This window comes from Pezoporus flaviventris, unplaced genomic scaffold (genome assembly GCF_033815535.1).
Source record: "Pezoporus flaviventris isolate CSIRO_AGI_PZ_B2104156 unplaced genomic scaffold, CSIRO_AGI_Pfla_v1 ptg000059l, whole genome shotgun sequence".
NCBI lineage: Eukaryota > Metazoa > Chordata > Aves > Psittaciformes > Psittacidae > Pezoporus > Pezoporus flaviventris.
Genome location: NW_026892607.1, coordinates 2,410,502 through 2,433,168, shown reverse-complemented (window position 1 = coordinate 2,433,168; position 22,667 = coordinate 2,410,502). Strand labels below are relative to the sequence as shown.

Here is a 22,667-nt window from a genome sequence, read left to right as displayed (position 1 = left end):
CCTGCTCAGATGAATGTTAATTAATGCGATGGGTTACGTAAAATGAGCAGTACACCTCAGAACAGCACCTTGGTGAGTACATTTATTTCCCTGACAAAAGGAAAAGAGAAAATACTTTGAAGAGTCAGAGCTGAGCCTAAGCAGGCAATTCGCAGGAGCAGAATCTAGAAGTCCCTCCTGAAATGCCGGTGATTGCTACCCTGTCTCTAGCTCTTTGCATAAATGGCTCCACCATGAGATACCACATCATCTTCCACACTAAAAATAAAGATGTATGAACATGAGCTCCCTGAAGAGCCTGGAAAAGCCCAACAAGACCAGAACAGACACATAACCAAGCCCTGCAGTGACCAGTATTTACATGGGAGCTCTGAATCAGTGCAGGGCTGGTAGGGTAGACATGGACACCAAGGACAACAAAAAGCAGTGCTGTAGAAGGGGGATGGCTGGGTGCAGAGAGGTCACTAATGAAGCTCCTCAGAGACCTCAGTGCTTGGCTTCCATTTAACTCAGCATTGCATGTATGGCCCTGTCCCAGAAAGAAGAGCTTGCAATGGTTGAATGCTGGCAAACTGCATCCAATGCAAAGATGAACTGGGATGCCCTTAAGGACTGGGTAAAGCACACACTTCGGGATTGAAAGAGAAAACCACCAAAAGAAGTAGTTGTGCTGTAAGAGCTGGGTTTGGCATGTGGAAGGCAGGAGGGATGCCTCCCAGCTCCAAGATTCCCTGTGCTCTGGGACCAGGAGCAGCCACGTCCAGCCCACCCTCACCAGGGCCGGGCAGCAAGGACAAGGGTAATCCTTGCTCGTACATGCAGTACCAGGAGCAACCTTTTAAACTCATCATTGATAATATCACAATATCATTTATAACTGATCAGATCTTTGAGGACAGGAAGACGAAAGCTGGCTGCAATTGCTGGCTCCCCACTATGGATGGAGTGAGAAAACATCCCCTGCTCAGGGCAGGCTGTCACCCCAAGCCATCAAAGCTGCTTCCTTCTCCCCCTGCCCTTCTGCAGTGAGGCTGCTCTCGAAATACCCAAGGGTTTTTTTCTTAATTACAAGTAAGTTTTCTCTTTTTTAAATAAATAATTTACTACAATTTATAAAGAATAATTTCTTTAAAATCTTTTCAAGTCTCACATCTCTAATTATCTGTGGCCTGCTTAAACTCATCACTCCTTTGGGGTGTCGTGTGCCCTGGTTTGAGGACACTGAGCAGTCTCAACAGAACCCTTTGCTTATTACCTACCGAATGTATTCAGAATGCAGCATAGGTATAGGGTTGACTTTAATGTGTGGGGTTGTTGCTAGGGGTTTCTCTTCCTTTATGGAAGGACGTTTGAGTCACGATGAGGCTGGTTGTCCTCTGCAGCCCCTCTTTCCTGAGCTCACCCACGTTCTCATTGTACAGCAAGGCAGGCCCCGTCACAGCAGGCTCATTCTCAATAAAGCTCAGATGCTTCAAATGACTCTGAAGTGATGCAAAAACTGTTCAATGTTTATTAAAATTCCCCATCTCTTCCTGTCTCCTCCTCTTCTTGAACGTCTTCAGCATCTCTGACAAGGGTTTTTTCAAGCCTCGTCTCGATCATGGGCTTAATCCAAGAGCAAGAGATGAAAAGGAGATTTGGGTCAAGCCCTGCAAGTATTATGCTTATTCAATCAAAGCACAGAAATCAGCGTCGTGACACAGTTCAGCTAATTTGTCCCTAACCAAAGCAGGGGAGGTTTGCTGAAAATTAAGTATCAGATATATAAACCATATACAATCAATGCATAAAATAAACCTGAGATTCAAAGCCTCACTCAGCTTAATTGAACAAAGTCAAACAACAAACACAGCTGAAGTAATCTTTTCCATTTTACAGACAAGTCTCGAGTAGCAAAAGAAACTACATTTTCTGCATAAATTATTGGTTGTGAATTATTCACTCACTCTCATCTTGGATCCATTCCAGGGATTCGATTTAATTCTCCCTGATGTCAAAGAGCCTTTCCTTCCCCTGCCATGACAGCGGGATACGGCTCCCCCCATTAAAAAGCCTTGGGCAGAGCATTCAGGCCCACCTGGGTCAGGGCAGTCCCAAACACAAATACAGGGAGCCTGGATGGGGCAACCCTGAGGAGAAGGACCTGGGGGTGCTGGGTGAGGAGCAGCTCCCCATGACCCGGCTTCAGTGTGAGCTTGAGCCCAGAACCCCCCCGTGTGCTGGGCTGCACCCCCAGAGCGTGAGCAGCAGCTCAGGGAGGGGATCCTGCCCCTCTGCTGTGCTCTGGGGAGACCCCCCCTGCAGCCCTGATCCAGCTCTGGGGCAGCAGCACAAGAGGGACGTGGAGCTGTTGGAGCGAGCCCAGAGGAGGCCATGGAGATGCTGCGAGGGCTGGAGCAGCTCTGCTCTGGAGCCAGGCTGAGAGAGCTGGGCTGGGGCAGCCTGGAGAAGAGAAGGCTCCTGAAGGGGAGACCTGAGAGCAGCTCCAGTGCCTGAAGGGGCTGCAGGAAAGCTGGAGAGGGGCTTGGGACAAGGGATGTAGGGACAGGCCAAGGGGAATGGCTTTAAGCTGCCAGAGGTTGAGAAGACTGAGCTGAGCTCTTAGGCAGAAGCTCTTCCCTGTGAGGGTGCTGAGGCGCTGGCACAGGGTGCCCAGAGAAGCTGTGGCTGCCCCATCCCTGGCAGTGTTCAGGGCCTGAGCACCTCTGCAGTGGGCAGCTTCTTTCCATCCAGCTCCACTTGCCAATGTCACTGGTGTCTGACTCCATAGCTGTGGTATCTCCAGAGCACAAGTGAGAAAGACAAGAGCATGAGGGACGGCTTTGCACTTAACTTATCATTCCCCGGTGGACATTTGACCCCATGACTGTGAGGACATGACTCTTGGCACTAGCTTTTGGGGCTGGTGGAAAGCAGATGAGACTCTGTTGTGGGTCACAGCTTACCAAGGGGTTGCATGTGCTGTCCTCAACGACAGAGTCTGTAAAGCCCCAGGGGAGGCTGGGGGTGGGAAGGTGGAAAGACGCAGCTTGCAGCTCCTCTGCCTCTGCACTTGTCATGGTGCATGAGTCACATCAGCCTCTTCTAGGGAGTAAGCTGAGTTTCTACTCAACTAGCTAGAAATAAATGACTTTTTAACTGCTGAGCTAAACAAATGCATGTGCAGTTAGTTGGGGCAGATGTGGACCTGCAGGATTGCCCTGCAGATCTTGCTCTGGACCTAATGTACATCAAGAAATGACTCCAGAAACCAGAATTCTGACTTTCTGTCATTGTTTCCCGTTATGAAGAATTCAAACCACTTTAAAACTACTGGCAAGGAACTACTGAGACCCAGAACTCACCAGCAGCCACTCCATGGTCAGACTGTTTGTTGAGAAGCTGCTCAAGTCCCTTGTGCACTGAGAGCTTCAGCATCCAGCCTGGAGAAGCACCGTGCCCATCAGACACCAGGTCAATCCATCCACTGGACATCAGCCTCACACGCCACAGCCACCATCCCAACATGGGCTGACCTGCCAGTCCAATCCATCCACTGGACATCAGCCTCTCACACGCCACAGCCACCATCCCAACATGGGCTGACCTGCCAGTCCAGATCCAGCCGAGCCCAAGGTGATGGAGCTGGAGCTGCAGCTCGCCTTTAGTGGGTCCCAAAGATGCCCTTCATTCCCAGCCCAGGGCAGAGGGAGAACAGCCAGGCTGCCCATTCCCAAGCGCTGGTCCAGTCTTCACTGTGGTTTATTTTAAGGCACAGTTTCAACGTGAACCCTGCTGCTGGATTTGCACATTAAAATATAAACATCTTGCTGTGGAGGCCTCAAATAATTAAATAGATCTTAATGCGTGTTATTTATTAGCTAAGAGAGGGAGCACAGAGTCTTCCTCTTGCAACCCACCAGGTCAAATTCCATCTTTACATAGAAAGAAAAGGTTCCTTTAGTCCATTTTCCTGAGTAACAATCAATAACTCTATTATTATCTGGCCAGGGGGAAAGAAGACAAGAAGTCAGGCTTAGAAACATTGATGCCCTTGCTTCAAAATCAGGCAACTGCCAATTTAACCCCATGGAAATATTGATGCTTGCAAAAAAAAAAAAAAAAAAAAAGAAAAGCACATATTCATTCCATCTCATTTTGAGAAAATGTAATTACAGTGAGATGCTAATAGCAGGCTGCAGAGGGGAAAGCAGGCAGATGCTGTGCGCCGACCCACACAGCAGCCTCCAAAACAACAGCAAACGCCCAGAGTCGGGTGTTCAGGCTGCCCCGGGGAAGACAATTAAGTGCTGTCGTGTAGTGGCTGCGGCTTCTGCCTTAGCCTAATGCCTTAATCTGCTTTCCTGGAGCCCAGCTCCTAATTTTTAATTATGTCTCCGTTCTTTGCCCTGATTTTCTCTGCCCCATGGTCTCGCCCAAGAGCCTCTCCATTGGGATTGCCTGAGCTGGGCTTTCGGCAGGGCTGAGGCTCAGCAGGAGGGTCACAGAGGGCAGCAGCTCTCCTCCCATGGCAGACCCTTTAGCCGTGCTGTTCCTTGGCCTCCGTGGCTCAAACTCTCCTCCTCTTTACTGGTGGTGCAAATAAAAGCTGCTTCTCACATAAAACACTCAGGTCTCTCATACCTGCTGCTTTCCATGGTTGTTCATGGCACCTCGACCACCTCAGCTGCGTGTCCACGCCTCAATATTGCTGCCTCCTCCATTCAGAACTGAATCTGCAATAAGAAAGAGCCACCTTAGCACTCAAGCATTAAATTGGCTCCAGTCCATTCCCAATACTGCTGTTCACAAGAGTAAAAGACAAATCCAAGCAAACAGATAAAGGAAGAAACCCAAAGAAGCAGCTCTCTGGACAGAAGGAATGATGCTCCAGTTCACCTGGGCTGATCCCACACAAAATGAGCTGCAGCCCCTGGACCCTGGGGCAATAGGGGACCTTCCACAGCTTCTCTATCAAGAACCTCATAAAACCAAAATACTCTGTGTGTTCCCTGATACGTTTGTTCAGGTAAGAAAGAGAAAATCAGAAAGACTCCCAGGCAGCAGGGCAAAAGGGCACTGCATCATGTATAACCATGTATTATATATAACCACCAGCATCACAGCATCATAGAATCATGGAATGGTTTGGGTTGGAAGGGAGCTTAAAGCTCCTCCAGCTCCAACACCTTCCACTGGAGCAGCTTGCTCCAAGCCCCTGTGTCCAACCTGGCCTTGAACACTGCCAGGGATGGGGCAGCCACAGCTTCTCTGGGCACCCTGTGCCAGCGCCTCAGCACCCTCATAGGAAAGAGCTTCTTCCTTACATCCAACCTAAATCTCTCCTGTTTCAATTTGAACCCATGACCCCTTGTCCTGTCACTACAGTCCCTAATGAAGAGTCCCCCTCCAGCATCCTTGTAGCCCCCTTCAGACACTGGAAGCTGCTCTGAGGTCTCCACGCAGCTTCTCTTCTCCAGGCTGAACAGCTCCAACTTTCTCAGCCTGCCTTCATGTCATGCACAGCCCCACAGGCTCATGGCACAACACTCACAGCCCTGTGAGACATGGACTCACTGCTTACACAGGGTCATTTCAGCCCCAGCATGGTGCTGGCCACAGGGACTGACACTGCCAGCATCCCATGGGATACTTATCGACTATCTTCTCTATGGGGTTTTTGGGCTGCACACAGTTCCTGTTTTGATTTTTATTAATGACCAGAGACCAACACATGGACTATTTTTAGTGTACAGAATATACAGCATGTTTCCATCCCTCCACAGAGCAAATTTGATGATAAATTCACCAATTAAGTGGGAGCAACTCAATTGCCTTCGGTGGAGTTCCACTGACTTACCCCTGCTAAATCCATTAAGCAGGATTTGGATGACATTTACATAGACAGACTTTGGCCTCCCTCCCTTAATCTGAATATACAAGTAGTCCCAAGAAGCCAGTGGATCATTTTGGGTGGAAAATACTACTGGCTTTCTCTCGTGAGCAGGCACCTTACAAAGACCACTGCCATGGGGGAAGGTTGGAGTGGATCAGCCAGGTCTACAGATTGTTTAATAATATATACTTTGAGCTAATCTTGTTTTTTAAATACAAAAGAGAAGACTGGCTTGTTCAGCCTGGAGAAGAGAAGGCTCCTGAAGGGGAGACCTGAGAGCAGCTCCAGTGCCTGAAGGGGCTGCAGGAAAGCTGGAGAGGGGCTTGGGACAAGGGATGTAGGGACAGGCCAAGGGGAATGAATGGCTTTAAGCTGCCAGAGGGGAGACTGAGATGAGCTCTTAGGCAGAAGCTCTTCCCTGTGAGGGTGCTGAGGCGCTGGCACAGGGTGCCCAGAGAAGCTGTGGCTGCCCCATCCCTGGCAGTGTTCAAGGCCAGGTTGGACACAGGGGCTTGGAGCAAGCTGCTCTAGTGGAAGGGGTCCCTGCCCGTGGCAGGGGTTGGGGCTGGAGGAGTTTTGAGGTCCCTTCCAACACAAACCAGGCTGGGATTCTGTGATTCCATGAGAAGCAGCAAACCCCACTGACCACGGGGATCTGCCGGTGCCCGAGCATCAGAAATCAGCACAATTCCAAGCAGGAGCAGGCACAGGTTTCCATAGGCTCCCTGCAGACACTGGCAGAGCCTAGAACTGCCCCAGCAGCGTGCCCCACAGCCCTGCTAGCTACTGACAACTTCACTGGTCTCTAACAGCATCTCGGATTTAGGGCAAGCAAAACTACCTGAGCAATTAGCTGTGAACCCAGCACCCTTCCAGTGAAAACTCACATGGAAGAAATTCCGGTGTTATTAATAACTTTTTTAGCATATTGAAGTGGCAACCGTGGAGACGTGCTGTTACCACAGAAACTGGAGGCACTGGCAGGGGCTGGAGGTGGGATTCTCCCAGGCACAGGCACGACCTCAGGCAGCTCTGCTGAGAGACCTGAGATGAAGCGCTGGCCTAGCAGCAGCTTACCTTGACCTTTTGTATTTAGAAACACAAATAAACGATTGCCAGTCAGAATGGGGAGCTGAAGGAGGCAGAATTCAGTGCTACCTACAATGAAAAAAGCCTAAATGTTCTTAACTGTGTGTTTAAATACAGAGATTACAGCTTCCAGCATCCCTAGGCTGATAGCTGCGGGCTGCAGCTGGTGTCAGCAACAGCTACGGAGCTGCACAGAAATGTGCTGCTGGGGAAGCAAACCCAGGCCTGGCCTTGTGGTCAGAGGGATGAGAAGGATGGGGTGCAGGACCCCCATTCCTGGGGAGCCAAAGGGGCATGATCCAGCCCCTTCCATGTCTCTTACTGCCATTTCTATACATATCAAGCGGTCCTTCAGATCTATGACATGAAGCATAACAAAGTTGTCCCGTTTCTTCTGTAGCATTGAGTCTCATTCTGCTTTTCCTCATGCAGCTGCACAGTTCCCAGTGGACTGGATTCAAGCAGCCCTCAGTCTCTGCAGTCTGCAAGTACTCCAGAAGGAAGGGCAAGGCTGTCACCTCCAGCTTGAACCATGACACATGCCGATGGAGTGAACATGCAGTGTACCAGGCAGAATCAGCAGGTACCTTTGTCTGCTTGCGAGCAGAAGCATCTCGCTAATTCCATTTTTCATGCATGAGCGTTTCTGTGCTTCACGCTTACTTCTCTGTGTATGTATAAACCCTGTGAAGATGAGGAGCAGCAGCTCCTGGGGGTGGGAAGGGGCAGATGGAGATCTGCAACTCTAAGGGAATGCCTGGCTGACATCCTTCCTCCAGACACCTCCCTCCCAGCAGCACTGGAGTTTGGGGAACTGCACAAACCTGCACGGAGGAGCTCTCCTCCCCAGAAGAAGACGCTGCTGGGGTCCCCAAAGTGAGAGGACGATGTCCCCACAGGAGCCTGGCACTGCTGGGCTGGGGCCTGTCCTCACCCAGCAGTGAGACAGCGACGGCCACTGCAGGGGAAAGATACAATCATAAAAGCACAGAACGGTTTGGGGTGGAAAGGACCTTAAAGATCATCTAAATTCTTCCCTGTGTGGCTGCCCCATCCCTGGCAGAGTTCAAGGCCAGGTTGGACACAGGGGCTTGGAGCAAGCTGCTCTAGTGGAAGGGGTCCCTGCCCATGGCAGGGGTTGGAGCTGGAGGAGCTTTAAGGTTCCTTCCAACCCAAAACACTCTGGGATTCTACGATCTAGTTCCAACCCCCTGCCATGGCCAGGGACACCACCAATGGGAGTGAAACCCTTACAAAGACAAAAGAATCAGCCCTTGGGCACCGATTTATTCTAGAGGTGCACTTCTGGAGCCTCCTGACACACTGAAACAGAGCCCAGGAAATCATCAGCAATATTGCTAATCACTTCCCCTGGGTGCTCACTTGTGTTTAGAGCAAAGACAATCTCATTTTCAGTGCTCAGCCCTGGCCATGCTTGTCACCATTTTTGGTTTCTACATGGTTCTCATCTCTGCTGTTTCCAGACTGCACATGGGAGGATGGACAGAGGGAGCTGCTGCTCTCCCCAGATTCTGCTGGGGGAGCCTCGCTGCTGCAGCGGGACACAGAGAGAGAGAGGCAGTGGCAGGACCAGGCTGCTGCCCTCCATCCCCTCCCAAACAGCATCATTCACTCAGCACGTGTATACGGAGGGAAGAACATGAAATATTGATTTCCAGTCACAGATCTTCCACGCTCCTGGAATACTAAGTTTTATTCACAGCTTTGGAACCTACAAGCCTCTGGTTTATAACCTACAGTCCAAGGGGCTTATTCTATAGTAATTGCAGGCTAAGAGACAACAGAAGATGAATTTAAGACCCAACGATGGCTGAAGCACTTCAGGACAAGAGTCAGTTGAATCCTGCAGGTCCTGGGAAACAGTGGCTTCCAAGGGAAGATGCTGATGCATTCCCAATGCATCCCTGAAGCAATGCAGGCATCCCCTGTGCACCCACCACCCGCCTCAGCTGGGGTAGGGGGGTTCAGACTGACCCCATCCAAGCCAGGGACCTCATCCTGTACCATTGCTTCCCGCAGCACCCACACCAGCACCGACCTCAGGCACCGCTGCCACGTGAGCCATAGAGAGCTGCTGACATGATAACTGCTCCTCAGCAATGTAATTGCACAAAGTAAGTTTCATCGGGGCACTGGGGTGAGAAGTGGATTTTTAGATGCATAGATTTTGATAACAGGGACTGCTGAGCTTAACCAAAGCTCCAAACCCTGCCCAGCACCATCGGTACATGTTCACGTGTTCAACTTGTAGAACCCCAGCCTGGTTTGTGCTGGAAGGGACCTTAAAGCCCATCCAGCTCCAACCCCTGCCACAGGCAGGGACCCCTTCCCCTAGAGCAGCTTGCTCCAAACCCCTGTGTCCAACCTGGCCTTGAGCACTGCCAGGGATGGGGCAGCCACAGCTTCTCTGGGCACCCTGTGCCAGCGCCTCAGCACCCTCACAGGGAAGAGCTTCTGCCTAAGTTCTAAGTCTCTCCTGTGTTTCTACCTCCATTGCTGGCCACAGGACTGCAGGGGGAAGGGGGAGGGGGTGTCTCCCCATAGCATAGTAACAAGGGAGAATTCCCTTGGTTGATGCAATATTTGGAACCTCACGTACTCCTGGTTTGCATCACATGAATTTAACCCCTCATGAAAAGAGGCAGAGAAGAGGAAAGGCAGCTCAGGAGCTGACTATTCAAATAGCAAGAGATGCAAGAACTATGACTAGTAAAGCCCAAGGAATGATAATTCACTTTCTAAAAGGGATTCCAGTCATCACTCATGTTGAGAAGAGAGAGGACAAATGATCCTGATCCACATCTACAGAGCAAAACTCTTCCCACATGCTGCTGCACCAGCACTGAGGTGTAAATGAGCATCCTCCCAGCCTGACTCTGCAATCCCTCCTCCCTCCCACGTTTCCCACCGCATCCCTGAGCCAGGCTCCCAGTGCTTTCTGTGGCAATAATGACTTCCTTAGCAGAGGGGTGTCATCCCTGTGATTGTTGGAGTCAATTCCAAGCAGAATTTCTTCAATGGAGGAGGAAGCTTCTGCAATGCGGGTAAGGCACGCCAAGCACGGGCAGCCCACTGGGACGCAGCCTGTTGTGCAGCAGCATATGCTCCTCTGCCTGTATTATATTAGTAAAATTAACAAAGTCAAATTCATTTAAGAGAACTATTCAAACTACTGGTGCTTTGAAGCAAGGCTCTGGCTGCACTCAGCTTCTCTCATCACAGCAGTAACATACAAAGCCTCTCTGCTCGCAGCACCGCGGCACTGGGGCATCTGGTGGAGCAAAAGTACCCTCAGCCCGGGAATACTCCCAGGGAAAAATAGTTTTGGGCAATAAAATGCTGGTAAATCCGTATTGGGCTCCCCAGGGTGGCTGTGATGGACAGGGCAGGACTGCAATGGGCCAACCTCTCCATCCCAGTTTCCCACTGGAAAAGGTGGCTTTGCTGCTGTCACTGACTGGTTCTGTGGGGTAGCTTTTAAAGCTTTTGAAATCTTGTATTTCAAATCCAGACAGAAATACTCAGCAGCTCCTATATGCCAGGTGTAAAGGATGTTTGTTGTACATTTCTCACCTGTATGAAGGCCAGAACCTCTATGACATGCTTTTAAGAGTAGATAATAAGCCACCCTGGGGGAGGGAAGGACTCCAAACAAATCCCTGCAAATTCTCCAAGAGGCTGAACTGGGGAGGGAAGCTCCAGTGCTCAGGACAGTGGTAAGAGTTTGCATTTTAAGCTCGTCTCCAACATAGACCAGCACAAGAGCAGGACCAGATCACATCATCTCTCCATGACTGTCAAACAGGGGATTCATGCCCTCATGCTGACCACAGCACCACAGGGACAGGCTTCTCTCCATATAGGTATTTATGCTTTAAACTCATTCTCATTCATGTTTTCAGGGCAAGACATCAGGAAGAAGCTCTTCCCTGTGAGGGTGCTGAGGCGCTGGCACAGGGTGCCCAGAGGAGCTGTGGCTGCCCCATCCCTGGCAGTGTTCAAGGCCAGGTTGGACACAGGGGCTTGGAGCAAGCTGCTCTGGTGGAAGGGGTCCCTGCCCGTGGCAGGGGTTGGAGCTGGATGGGCTTTAAGGTCCCTTCCAACCCAAACCAGTCTGGGATTCTCTGAATGTGATGCTTTGCTCATACTGAACAACTTACCTGGGCTGGTCTGTGAGCCTGGGGCAGCTCACACACCCCCAGCCCTGTGCTGCTGCCCTGGCAAACCATTCCTGATGCGAAGGGAAAAGCTGGTGCAAAAGCAGCTCTGGGAACTGCTGGGGAGCATCCTCAGCAGCTCTCTGCCAGCCCAGGCCCCCGCAGAGGTACGAGTTAATATTTCATGTATCTTTTTCTTACAGCAGGATGAACCTTTCTTTGCAAAGTTGGCGCCAATCACGTTAATTAAACTTGAGGAGTTCATTAGGTAAATGGTGATTGCACTAACATACTTTAATGAAGTGATGAAACGCAAAAACTGACTTCAGGAAAAACACATCTCCCCTTCCCAGCTCACCTTCACGCAGCTGTGTCAGGACTAATGGGAGAAAGCTGCAGTTCTGCAATGCCACCTTCCCAGAGCAACTGCTCATGACTACACCGTGGTCTCTTTCCTTCCCAAGTCGTGTGCTTTACTTGCATGCTCTCTTTGAGGGGCTGCTCTCCAGATTGCTCTCTGCCCGGCACTGCCAGCACCAGGGGCTGGGCACGCAGCAGATGCACTTACCCACGTTGACCAGTACCTGCTACCTGCAATGGGCAGATGCTCACTCAGCAATAACAAGCCCCAGCCCTCCTCCTGGCAGCACCACTGTTGTGCTGGCACCAGAACAGCTTTGGTTTTACACTGCTTCTTTAAAAGAGAGCAGTAAATGAGCAGTGGAAAAGGATACCTGGTTCCAGACACGGCCGCAGCAGGAATCACCTGCCGGTGCACAAGCTCTGCCATGGTTTCCTTCGGAGACAAGCACGTTTTCCTCCTGGAAGCCCCACAGCTGTGGTGAAGATGTTTATTTGTGCTGCAGTGGCACTACAAACCTCAGCCATGTACTGGGATCCAATTATGTCAAGTACTTGCTGATTTAAGGACGCGTTATGGAGTGGGAGAGAGCAGATGGCTGCGGAACTGCTGTGCTCTTCGCTGAAGATCATGTTCTTGGGATTGATGCTGGGTTGAGTTGGGGAATGAAAGGGTTTTGATTCCTCCTGCACGTCAGGCAGGTGCCTCCCTCCTGCCTCCCCTAGGGAACGGCCTGGAAAGCCTCTTGGTGCTGGCTCTTAGTTAGCAAACGGGGATGTAGCCAGCAGCTAACAGACTTCCTTCTTTCTTTACAGCCATCTCATGCAGTTGGAAATGGAAGGACAGTGGCTGGAAAAGTCCATAGAGACTTAAAGAGAATTGACTCCTAAGGGGGTGTTTCAGGAAAGGAACTTTGAAAAGAACTGAGCAAAATCTCAGCTTGTGGCTGGTTCTAAGCTTGCTTTTGTTTGCTTGCTTCTGAGAAAGCTGCACTCCTGGCATGTTCTGCATTGCGTGTCCTAGTGAACACCCACAGCTCCTGCCTTCAGAGAAAAATGCATTGTCAGTGCAAAGACATTGACAGCTGAACTAAGGACAACAGGCTTCCCCACAGCTCTGCTGCTGCTGCCTCCAGGTACCCCTGTGCTCGGCAGCTCAAGCTGGCATGGTTCATGTTGCAGCTGCCTGGAGTGGGCAATGCCCCACTGGCCAGGATGGAGCAGCTCTCCTCTGAGGAAAGGCTGAGAGAGCTGGGCTGGGGCAGCCTGGAGAAGAGAAGGCTCCTGAAGGGGAGACCTGAGAGCAGCTCCAGTGCCTGAAGGGGCTGCAGGAAAGCTGGAGAGGGGCTTGGGACAAGGGATGTAGGGACAGGCCAAGGGGAATGGCTTTAAGCTGCCCGAGGGGAGACTGAGCTGAGCTCTTAGGCAGAAGCTCTTCCCTGTGAGGGTGCTGAGGCGCTGGCACAGGGTGCCCAGAGAAGCTGTGGCTGCCCCATCCCTGGCAGTGTTCTGGATGAGCTTTAAGGTCCCTTCCAACCCAAACCAGGCTGGAATTTGCTGATTCTATGTTCAGACCTCAGAAAGCATTAGGAAGATCCACCTTGCTTTCAGCAATTATTTGCCAGTTCAGCACTGAGGCTCTCCACTGTGAGCACATCTCTCCTTCAGCATTTAATGAGAATTCAAAGCTCTAAAAGCTGCTGGAAAATAAGTATTAATGACTGTCTCCTTTTTGGTTCACACATCCTCACGAAGGCATAAACCCGGGGTTTATAGCTGACCCATGTAATTTTTCCCATTGTAAGCCACTCTACACTCAGGGTTAATTAACTTACAAACGGTGGCATCCCATAACCAGTGCTCTGCTACCAAGTGCAGGTAAGGCTGCAAGCACTTACCTGCTCAGGTTGTCATCCATGAAGATGATTTCTTGGTGAGTTCAGTCAAAATCTAGTTCTGGCAAAAAACCCTATTGGATTATTTTAACCTCTCATGCATAGCTGTCACTTGCTGCCGCCACACCTGTGCAGAACTTTTCATCCAATCCATGTAATAGTTGTGTCGAGGATGAGCTGAATTTCCTGTGATGCAATGGATGCTTTTCCAATCTAAGTGAAACGCGTGGGGTGGAAGCACTCGTGATTGTGGTGAAGTCCTCACGAGGAGCTATGAGGAGCCTGCGCTTCATCCTAGTGCAGATCTCTTTGCATAGCGAAGGGTTGAGTAGAAATAAAAGGATAAGCAAAAGCAATTTCCAAGTCAGTCTCAGTTACCTGGCCCTGTGTAACTGTGACTGAGCAACTCACTGAATTCAAAACCCCTCATAAGGTGAAGCACAGTGATTCCTGGTCAGAGGCATCACCTGGACCGCACCGCTATGGAGACAGCTTCCCAGCAGAGCTGGTGGGCACAGTCCTGTTTGAAAGGCACTTGGAGTCACTGGATGAGATAGAAACCACTGTGTACTATACATACCACATAAAACATATGTGTTGCCTCTTCAGAACAAACACTGCCACGGTAGCACCATTGTCACCAGCTTTGAACAGAGTCATGGCAAACACATGGAAGCTGATGTTCCTGACTGGAGTGCCACTCTCCACAAGCCCATGCCCACCACTGGTGTCACCAGACATGGTGGTGCCCCAGCTGCTCCTTCCAGGAGCTGGCGCAGAGCTGTGGGACCCAGGGGTGGCCAAAGCAGTTTGCTTGGTCAGGACACCTCAGTGGGGATCAGAGATAGAATCACAGAATCATGGAATGGGCTGGGCTGGAAAGGACCTTAAGATCATCCACTGCTAACCTGCTGCCATGGGCAGGGACCCCTTCCACTAGAGCAGCTTGCTCCAAGCCCCTGTGTCCAACCTGGCCTTGGACACTGCGAGGGATGGGGCAGCCACATCTACCACTATTCCTCAATACAACGCCTGCTTCATACAGTGTTGGAGCCTGCAGCCAGCCCCAGCCCCAGCCCCATGGGGAACAGGGCCTCACCGAGGGATAGGGACACACTGCCCTGCTGCTCCCAAGGGAGAGAAGGAAAGAGGGAAAGCTCCTCTGGGCACAGCACCTACCAGCTCCTGCATTAAAAGTCAAGCAGGTTGGTACAACCTATCTGTGCGTCAGTTACAGGAAGCTTTGGGTTTCGCCTCAGTTCTCCCCCTAAGTGCAGCTGGAGCCCACAGGGGATGGGGGAGCAGGCAGGAGCAGTCATGGTCAGTAAAGACAGCACAAAGACAACTCGCAGGAGGTGATTCTCCCCTTCACCCTCCTCAAAGCCGGCTCCTGTGAAGCCCCAGGAAGCACATGTCTCAGCCTGCTCCTGGGGGACTTGTGGCTATTCTTAGCTGAGCGGAAGGAACAGCACTGTCACAGTGAGGAATAAAGGAGCTATAAAGGGATCTGTGCCTGACTTCACTCACAGCTTCACTAACAAGTCCATAGCAACCTTACAGAAGTATTTGTTTTCCTTCTCTGATGGTTGGTGTCTGACTTGCAAAAGCAGCAGGTCAATAATAAAAAGAATCAAAGCAAATTAAACTTAATCAAATCTCTGGAATCCACACCAGGGGTATTTCAGTGAAGGGGGATGAAATCCCTACCTTATGGATTCTGAAGATTTGACATCCTATAGCAAATCTGGACTTGCAAAGTCATTTCTTTGCTTCCCAGAGAAGCAGCATCACACACATGAGGACAGGGGACCACTGGGGCCACCGGCTGCATCCCTCTGCCTTCACACAGGATGCACACCTCTGCCCTGATGCACTGGCCCAAAGCTTTTTGTTTATACATCCCAGGCTGCTGCTTGCTGGTGTTTGCAACCAAACACAGAGCAAAGACCCCTTGGTGTTCCCAAGAGCCGTGTCCTGCACCCCAGCACTCCCTGCCTTGTACCAAAGCTGGACATAAAGCTCCTCAAAGCTTTGCAGGAGCAGGATGCCTCCCACCATGGGCAGATGCTTGCAGCCAGCCTGGGATAGTGGATGTGTAGGAAGCCATAAGTAAACACGTGTTGTTCCATCACCAATAGCTGTTACATCCCACCAGCATCTCCAAGCAGAACAGCAGAAGGTGCTTGGGGTGTCAGTTTTCATCCATTTATCAGTGCTACAGCCCGGTCAATAGCTGCTATAGCTCAAGCCATCCTTCCACAGGAGATCATTAAACGTGTCTATTGATTTCCTCAACGTTTTCAGCAATATTTAACTCTTTCTCTAACCAGGGGATGGATGTCTCTGGCCACCAGCACCTCACACAATGCATTGCAGAAGCACACTGCAGGCTTGGAGCAGGGGAGAGCAGGAGCAGCCTGGGGAAGCAGCAGCACTAACCTGGGCAGCTGCCTGCCTGACCTGAGCACCACTAACAGAGATGGGCCAGAGGGAACTGCTCTTAATGGCAACAAGCACTGACTCCACCAACACTGAACCGCAGGCATGCCCCAGCCCTCCCTGGGGCAGCCTTAGTTGATCCCCTCCAAAGCACAAGCCCCATCTCTGCTGCAGGTCCTGCTCCCAAATTTCCATCAGTTTCATCTTCCAGTCCCAAACGACGGTGCCAACATGTGCACTTGTCCTCCTGGACACACTTTTGGTGCATAAAGCTGCCAAACCAGCAGCTCATACAGACATCCCTGCATTAACCCAAGCCATCCGCCACCTCTCAGAAAGGGACACTTAATTCTGCAGTGTGTGGCTTCCATAGCCCATCCGTGTGGGGCCATGGGTCACAGATCAGGCCCAATGCAGCGCTCAGAAGGGTGGGTCAAGGAAACCTCTAAGGTTTACAAGGGGAATTTTGGGTCAGATTCTGCTCGAATGAATCACAGAATCCCAGACTGGTTTAGGGTGGAAGGGACCTTAAAGCTCCTCCAGTTCCAACCCCCTGCCATGGGCAGGGACACCTTCCACTAGAGCAGCTTGCTGCAAGCAGTTGGATGGCCTGGTAGAGTAACAACTCTTTATCTTTCAAAAGACAGTGATATATTTGATATGTTCCAAGTCAAACACATCCCAAACCCATGGAGCTGCACGGGAATTTGTCTTCAATAAGCACCATCACAACTGAGTTCCTGCAATCCTGCAAAATGACCTCAGCTGGGGCTCATGTGAACCTACTTGGGATAGTGTGTGGTGGCAGCACACAGATGGATGTGGTCCTACCAGCAGTGGTTCAGGGGGGCTGTGGCAGCACACACAGCAGCACACAGGGCAGAGCTCGCAGCAGTGCAGCTCCAGAGCACTGTACATGCAGGTCACAAGCACACCCCTGTCACAGGGAGATGATGGCAGGTTCAGTCATTAAACACTGCTGCCTGCACGCCCGTGACACCTTGAGCTGGAGGATCAATGATGGGTGCGCGTGGGAGGAACCTGCTCCAGCAACCTGCTTTAGATGAGCTCTTAGGCAGAAGCTCTTCCCTGTGAGGGTGCTGAGGCGCTGGCACAGGGTGCCCAGAGAAGCTGTGGCTGCCCCATCCCTGGCAGTGCTCAAGGCCAGGTTGGACACAGGGGCTTGGAGCAAGCTGCTCTAGTGGAAGGGGTCCCTGCCCGTGGCAGGGGTTGGAGCCGGAGGAGCTTTAAGGTCCCTTCAACCCAAACCAGGCTGGGGTTCTGTGTCTTTGTGACATCCACCAGCTGTCCAGGCCTGCCCAAGCACACCTCAGCCATCCCCAACATGAGGAAACGCCTTGGCACCAAACCCTGCCCGAAGCACAAAGCATCCTGCGGTGGGACAGCCTCATCTCCTGCCAGCTCACCCTGCAAGTCGGAGTCCTGACTGACTGAAGAGCAGCGGCTGCTCCTCTACACCCATAGCGTTGTGTGAACTTTAAAACCACGGAAATTCGGTGACTGGGCTGAACTTTAACTGGCAGAAACACAACAGTGCATGGGGCTGGGTGAGCCCAGCAGCAGAGCTCTCAGAGCTGTGTGCGAGACCAGGAGCAGCGTGCTGGACCAGCCCCTGCTCCCGTTGCAGATGTCAAGGGGCACTGTGCAGACACAGTCCTGACCTGCAGACCCACGAGGCCACGCAGCTCCACAGCCCTGACAGCCCCTCCGGCTGGTGCCGTTATCCAGCCCTTCCCAGGTCTCCTGGAAGTTCATAGGATGCTGCCACTCAATAGCAGCCTTCCAGTGTCTGAAGGGGGCCTATAGGGATGCTGGGGAGGGACTCTTCATTAGGGACTGCAGTGACAGGATGAGGGGTAACGGGTTCAAACTGAAACAGGGGAAGTTTAGATTGGATCTAAGGAAGAAATTCTTTCCTGTGAGGGTGGTGAGGCACTGGAATGGGTTGCCCAGGGAGGTTGTGAATGCTCCATCCCTGGCAGTGTTCAAGGCCAGGTTGGACAGAGCCTTGGGTGAGCTGGTGTAGTGTGAGGTGTCCCTGCCCATGGCAGGGGGGTTGGAACTGGATGATCTTAAGGTCCTTTCCAACCCAACTATTCTATGATTCTATGATCCATCACCTCCAAAACCTCACCTGAGCTGCCTCCCCATGCAGCTGCACCACCCCAGGCCTCTTCCTGATCCCGTGGGGTTTGCACCAAGGATATTTTTGGCTTATTGGCTTTTCCCTGCTTCCTCCCACAAAGCCCTCACCATTCACAGCTCGGCTGTGAGCAAATCACAGTCTCCATTTAAGCACTTGAAGCCATCAGCTGCCTCATCCCCCTAAACCACAACATCCTCTTGGTTTAGCTTTCATTTTCCTATCTTGTTACCTCCACAGGCTCCTGCCTCCTCCTGAGGAGGAGATCACCCAAATCTTCCCCACTGCTCATCCAGCACCAGCAGCCTGCTCCTGAGCAGAGGAACACAAAATCCAGTCCAACTATTAATAAACTCACAAAACCATCACCATGAGCAGCAGCTAAAAATACTGCTTAAACAGAGCTGGATAGAGTGAGATTAATTAATGCCCACGGATCCATTCTTAACTCATTTTCACCCTGATTTTGAAACAGAGGAACTGAAGGGCTGGAGCAGCTCTGCTCTGGAGCCAGGCTGAGAGAGCTGGGCTGGGGCAGCCTGGAGAAGAGAAGGCTCCTGAAGGGGAGACCTGAGAGCAGCTCCAGTGCCTGAAGGGGCTGCAGGAAAGCTGGAGAGGGGCTTGGGACAAGGGATGTAGGGACAGGCCAAGGGGAATGGCTTTAACCTGCCAGAGGGGAGACTGAGCTGAGCTCTTAGGCAGAAGCTCTTCCCTGTGAGGGTGCTGAGGCGCTGGCACAGGGTGCCCAGAGAGGCTGTGGCTGCCCCATCCCTGGCAGTGTTCAAGGCCAGGTTGGACACAGGGGCTTGGAGCAAGCTGCTCTAGTGGAAGGGGTCCCTGCCCGTGGCAGGGGTTGGAACTGGATGGGCTTTAAGGTCCCTTCAACACAAACCAGGCTGGGATTCCCTGATTCTATGAAACAGGGATATTTAACGTGCAATGGAGCAGAGCCAGGATTCCCTGTGGATTGTTCTGCAGGACACGTGCAGTGCTTCATGGTGGCAGAGCCCGTGGATGGGGCCAGGACAGCTTTAGCCCCTTGATGGGATGAGTTTGCTCAGTTTAGCTGAGCAGTGAAGCAATGCATGGGACCTGCAATCCTTCATCCTCTGACAGCTCTCACTTACTGTTAAGATAACTGAATGGGGTTTTATCTTTTACCTGATGAGGTCAAATTGAGCTCCCGAACTCTTCACTGCTGATTAAGGTGATTCTCTTTCCAGATTTCCCATCTTTATTTTCGACAGCAAAACTAAGTCCTTGGCCACCTCCTCAGCACGGTGTTCACTGCAAACACAGACAGGATGAGACACTGGAGACAAAATCACACCTGTGGCAGCACCAGCCTGATTCCCCAGCACTGGGGCAGCGCTGCTCGCCCTGCCTGTACTTTCCACTGTCTGCAGGAATGGCCTTGATGTGCTCCATCCCGGGTCCTCACTGTCCATCTTAGTCATAGACATCATTTGTTAGTCTAATGTGCGTAATTAATATGCAGGAAATGACTGGAAAAGTAATTCTCATGAATAACAACAGAAAAAAGGCAAAATGACAAAGTATCAGCTTATACATCAAGTAGTTATTTAAACGCTGCACTTGCTGTGTCAGCTGAGATGATGGTGCTTTCCACCCAGCAGGTAAGCGGTAACCATAACTTGTATCAGGAGGTAAAACTAGGGGCTGAGCTCAGTTTGTGATTAAATAACGAACACTTGAGCCTAGTAAAGGCTGGGTTTAGGCAGAACATCGCTCCTAACTCACACCACAGAGCCCATCTCAACCCAATGCTATGAGGCAGCAACGCAAGCCCCCAGCAGCCAGCAGGTCCTCAGCTCCCAAACCCTTAAACATCCACGAGAAGGCCTAGATCAGCAAAGGCTCTTGGCTAGATATACTCTGCAAAGGTTGCTTATGAGCTTTTCATTTCCCACAGGGCTTTTGAGCCCTTAGTGGAGTCCACAACAATACAAAGGGAACCCGAGCGTGCTAGGGTCAGCCCAGGGCACCAGTGGGTCCCTCAGGGGCAGCTTCCAGCCCAAGCTGAGTGCAATGACGAGGCTGAGCATCTGGAATGCATTCAGACAGTGAATGGATGGGAAAAGAGGTTTAGGAATTCCCACCTAGCAGAATTTGCAGCAAAACAATACAAAAGCTTCTCCTGAAAGCAGAGCTGCGGATGGAGGACAGAGAGATGAACACCACAGACTTCCAGGCACAAGTGCTCGGTGAGAAGTGTCCGTGATGCACCTACCAAGGAACCCCCTGCTCCCCAACCTCCTCACCCCTTGCTTTCAGGGCCAGGTTGGACACAGGGGCTTGGAGCAAGCTGCTCTAGTGGAAGGTGTCACTGCCCATGGCAGGGGTTGGAACCGGATGAGCTTTAAGCTCCCTTCAACCCAAACCATTCCATGATTCTGTGATTCTTTAAGGGAGGCACAAAGTGGTTCCGGTAAAATGAGCCATAGGAATCTGCAGCCGTAAGTTGAAATAAAGCCAAACCAAATACTGGGGATAATGAACAAGCTGCCTTTATCATTTCCTACCTCTCACATTTCATTCATACCCTCTCATGTTGGTGACAGCTCAGCTGATAACAGCCACTTCTAAAGGAGGAAAAATAGGGCACACTTGAAAACGTGTTAGTTAATAGCAATTTCAACGCGGTTTTGCTCCTAGTGCAAATGTAATTTAATACTTTCAAAACTGTGTTAACTGGTCATGAGTGACTCTGGGGAAGAGCTCGCACTTTAAATGTAACCTCTTTTCCCAGTCTAGACACGCCAGCTGTGTCCTGCCTTTGGCTCTTTGTGCAGTTGTTTTATGCCATTCACACAACGTAATGATGCAGTCCAGCACTTGTGACAGGCTGCAATGTGTGAGATCAGTGACGTTTTGGGGCTCTTCACATGATTTAGAGGTATTAGCAAGGGCCTGTTCAGTGATTTACTCTCAGCCAACCTGCTGCTACAAGGCTGGGCTCTGCAGCCCCAGAGATCTGGTTTTCAGGGAAAAGGCCGATTTCCCCACTGCCAGCTGTGGGGCGGCCCCACAGCAGCCCCCAGTACAAAGGGAATCAAACCAAAAGTCATGTTCTCGGTATGCAAAACCCTTGAACTTCTTCATGCAGAAACGTGAAGGAGAAGAGGAACCATTCTCAAACAGGGAGCTGGTTTTGAATATTCCAAATGGCTTTTCCCAGACTCCAGTGATAGACCAGAGCTGCCATGAAGCTGCATTGAGTTCGATAAAATCCCAACTCAAAGATGTTCAATAACCAAGGCAGGGAGGAAAAACTTACACCAGGTTCTTGGCCTTTTGCTTTTTGGGGGACATTTGTTTGCCCCAGCCTGGACAGCGCAGAATGAAGCCAGTGCAGCCCCAGCCCTGTGTTACAAGGGCATTGCCCTGAGAGGGCCTTTGTGCTGCCTCAGCACAGAAACGTCTCCCCCTCTCACATATAAAAAAGATCCAGAAATAGGTTTGACCACAGAAATACCCTTGGAAAGCAGGGCTGATCCCCACAGGGCTCCTAGCTCTGCACCACCTGCAGGCATCGTGCACTGTGGGGGCCGCCAGCACACACCGGCTCCTGTTCAGCCCTCAGTCCAGCCCAGCTCCTACTTTGGGAAGTTCCATCCATCCTCCCTGCAGCATGGGTGCAGAAAGACCAAAAGAGCTGGACACCAGACGTGGTTGTAAAGGGCAGAAACCCAGCTCCCAGTACCCATCACTGCCCTTCCTGCTGGTGTCCTGTCCAACCTGGCCTTGAGCACTGCCAGGGATGGGGCAGCCACAGCTTCTCTGGGCACCCTGTGCCAGCGCCTCAGCACCCTCCCAGGGAAGAGCTTCTGCCTGAGAGCTCAGCTCAGTCTCCCCTCTGGCAGCTTGTAAAATAGAAACCCGTAAATGAATACAAGTTTCAATTTTTTGGGGCAGTTGTAATAATTAGATATTAAGTACATGACTGGTGTCCTAGGACTTCACTCCAACAGCATCCTTCAGGCTATGGACAAGCATCAGAGTGCAGGAGGGATCACAAGAATTCACTCATATTGTGGGCACTACAGACAGAAGTATGGCCCTGTGGGATATAATTACTCCTGGTGACATGATTCTTCTATACACAGATTAATTGCAAGTGAAGGCCCCCGCAGTGCCCCCCTGTGCTGCAGGACAGGGCCTGGGCTCAGGCTTCAGTCTGGACAATAGCAGGTTTAGAGGCAAAAACTGTTCTGCCTTCACCTGCTTCAAAGACTCGTGAGAAAAACAGTGAATGTGTTACATGATTATTCCCTTTAGAAGTGATGCTCCAACCAAAACACCCAGAATAGAAGAAATGAAGACAGCCTAAAAGTTATGGTATGGAAAACAAGGATATTTCCGTGTTCCCAGTGCCAGGTTTCCGTGCTTTCCTAACATTTTATTAAGGCAGGTCAAACCTATAATGGAAAACCATTGTTTTCTAGAAAAAATAAGTCTTTCAATATATTGCTGTTGTATAGGGCTTATCCCAGAGCCTGACCTTATCTGGGGAGCTCAGTGACTTCCCTGGTGTGCCTCCAGCCCCACTGCAGCATTCAGGGATGCTTTTGCTGCACCTCACACGGTTGTGAAGTTACGCAGACACCAGAAAGGATAAAACACTTTAAGACCACTTCAGGTTTATC

The 22,667-nt window shown here is 51.1% G+C and overlaps 1 long non-coding RNA gene across 3 annotated transcripts in view; it reads right to left on the bottom strand.

Annotated features, from left to right (window-relative positions):
- Positions 1 to 1,173: 1,173 nt before the first annotated feature.
- Positions 1,174 to 22,667, bottom strand: part of LOC133277667 (uncharacterized) — a 73,297-nt gene continuing 51,803 nt past the window's right edge. The window contains exons 3-4 of one of the 3 annotated variants that reach the window (XR_009746275.1): positions 4,624 to 4,715; positions 1,174 to 1,605 (exon numbers count right to left, since the gene is read on the bottom strand). This is a non-coding gene — a long non-coding RNA (uncharacterized LOC133277667). Of the gene's footprint in view, positions 1,606 to 3,720; positions 4,716 to 22,667 lie in introns of those variants that run through there. The other 2 variants (XR_009746274.1, XR_009746276.1) reach the window with 2 other exon arrangements.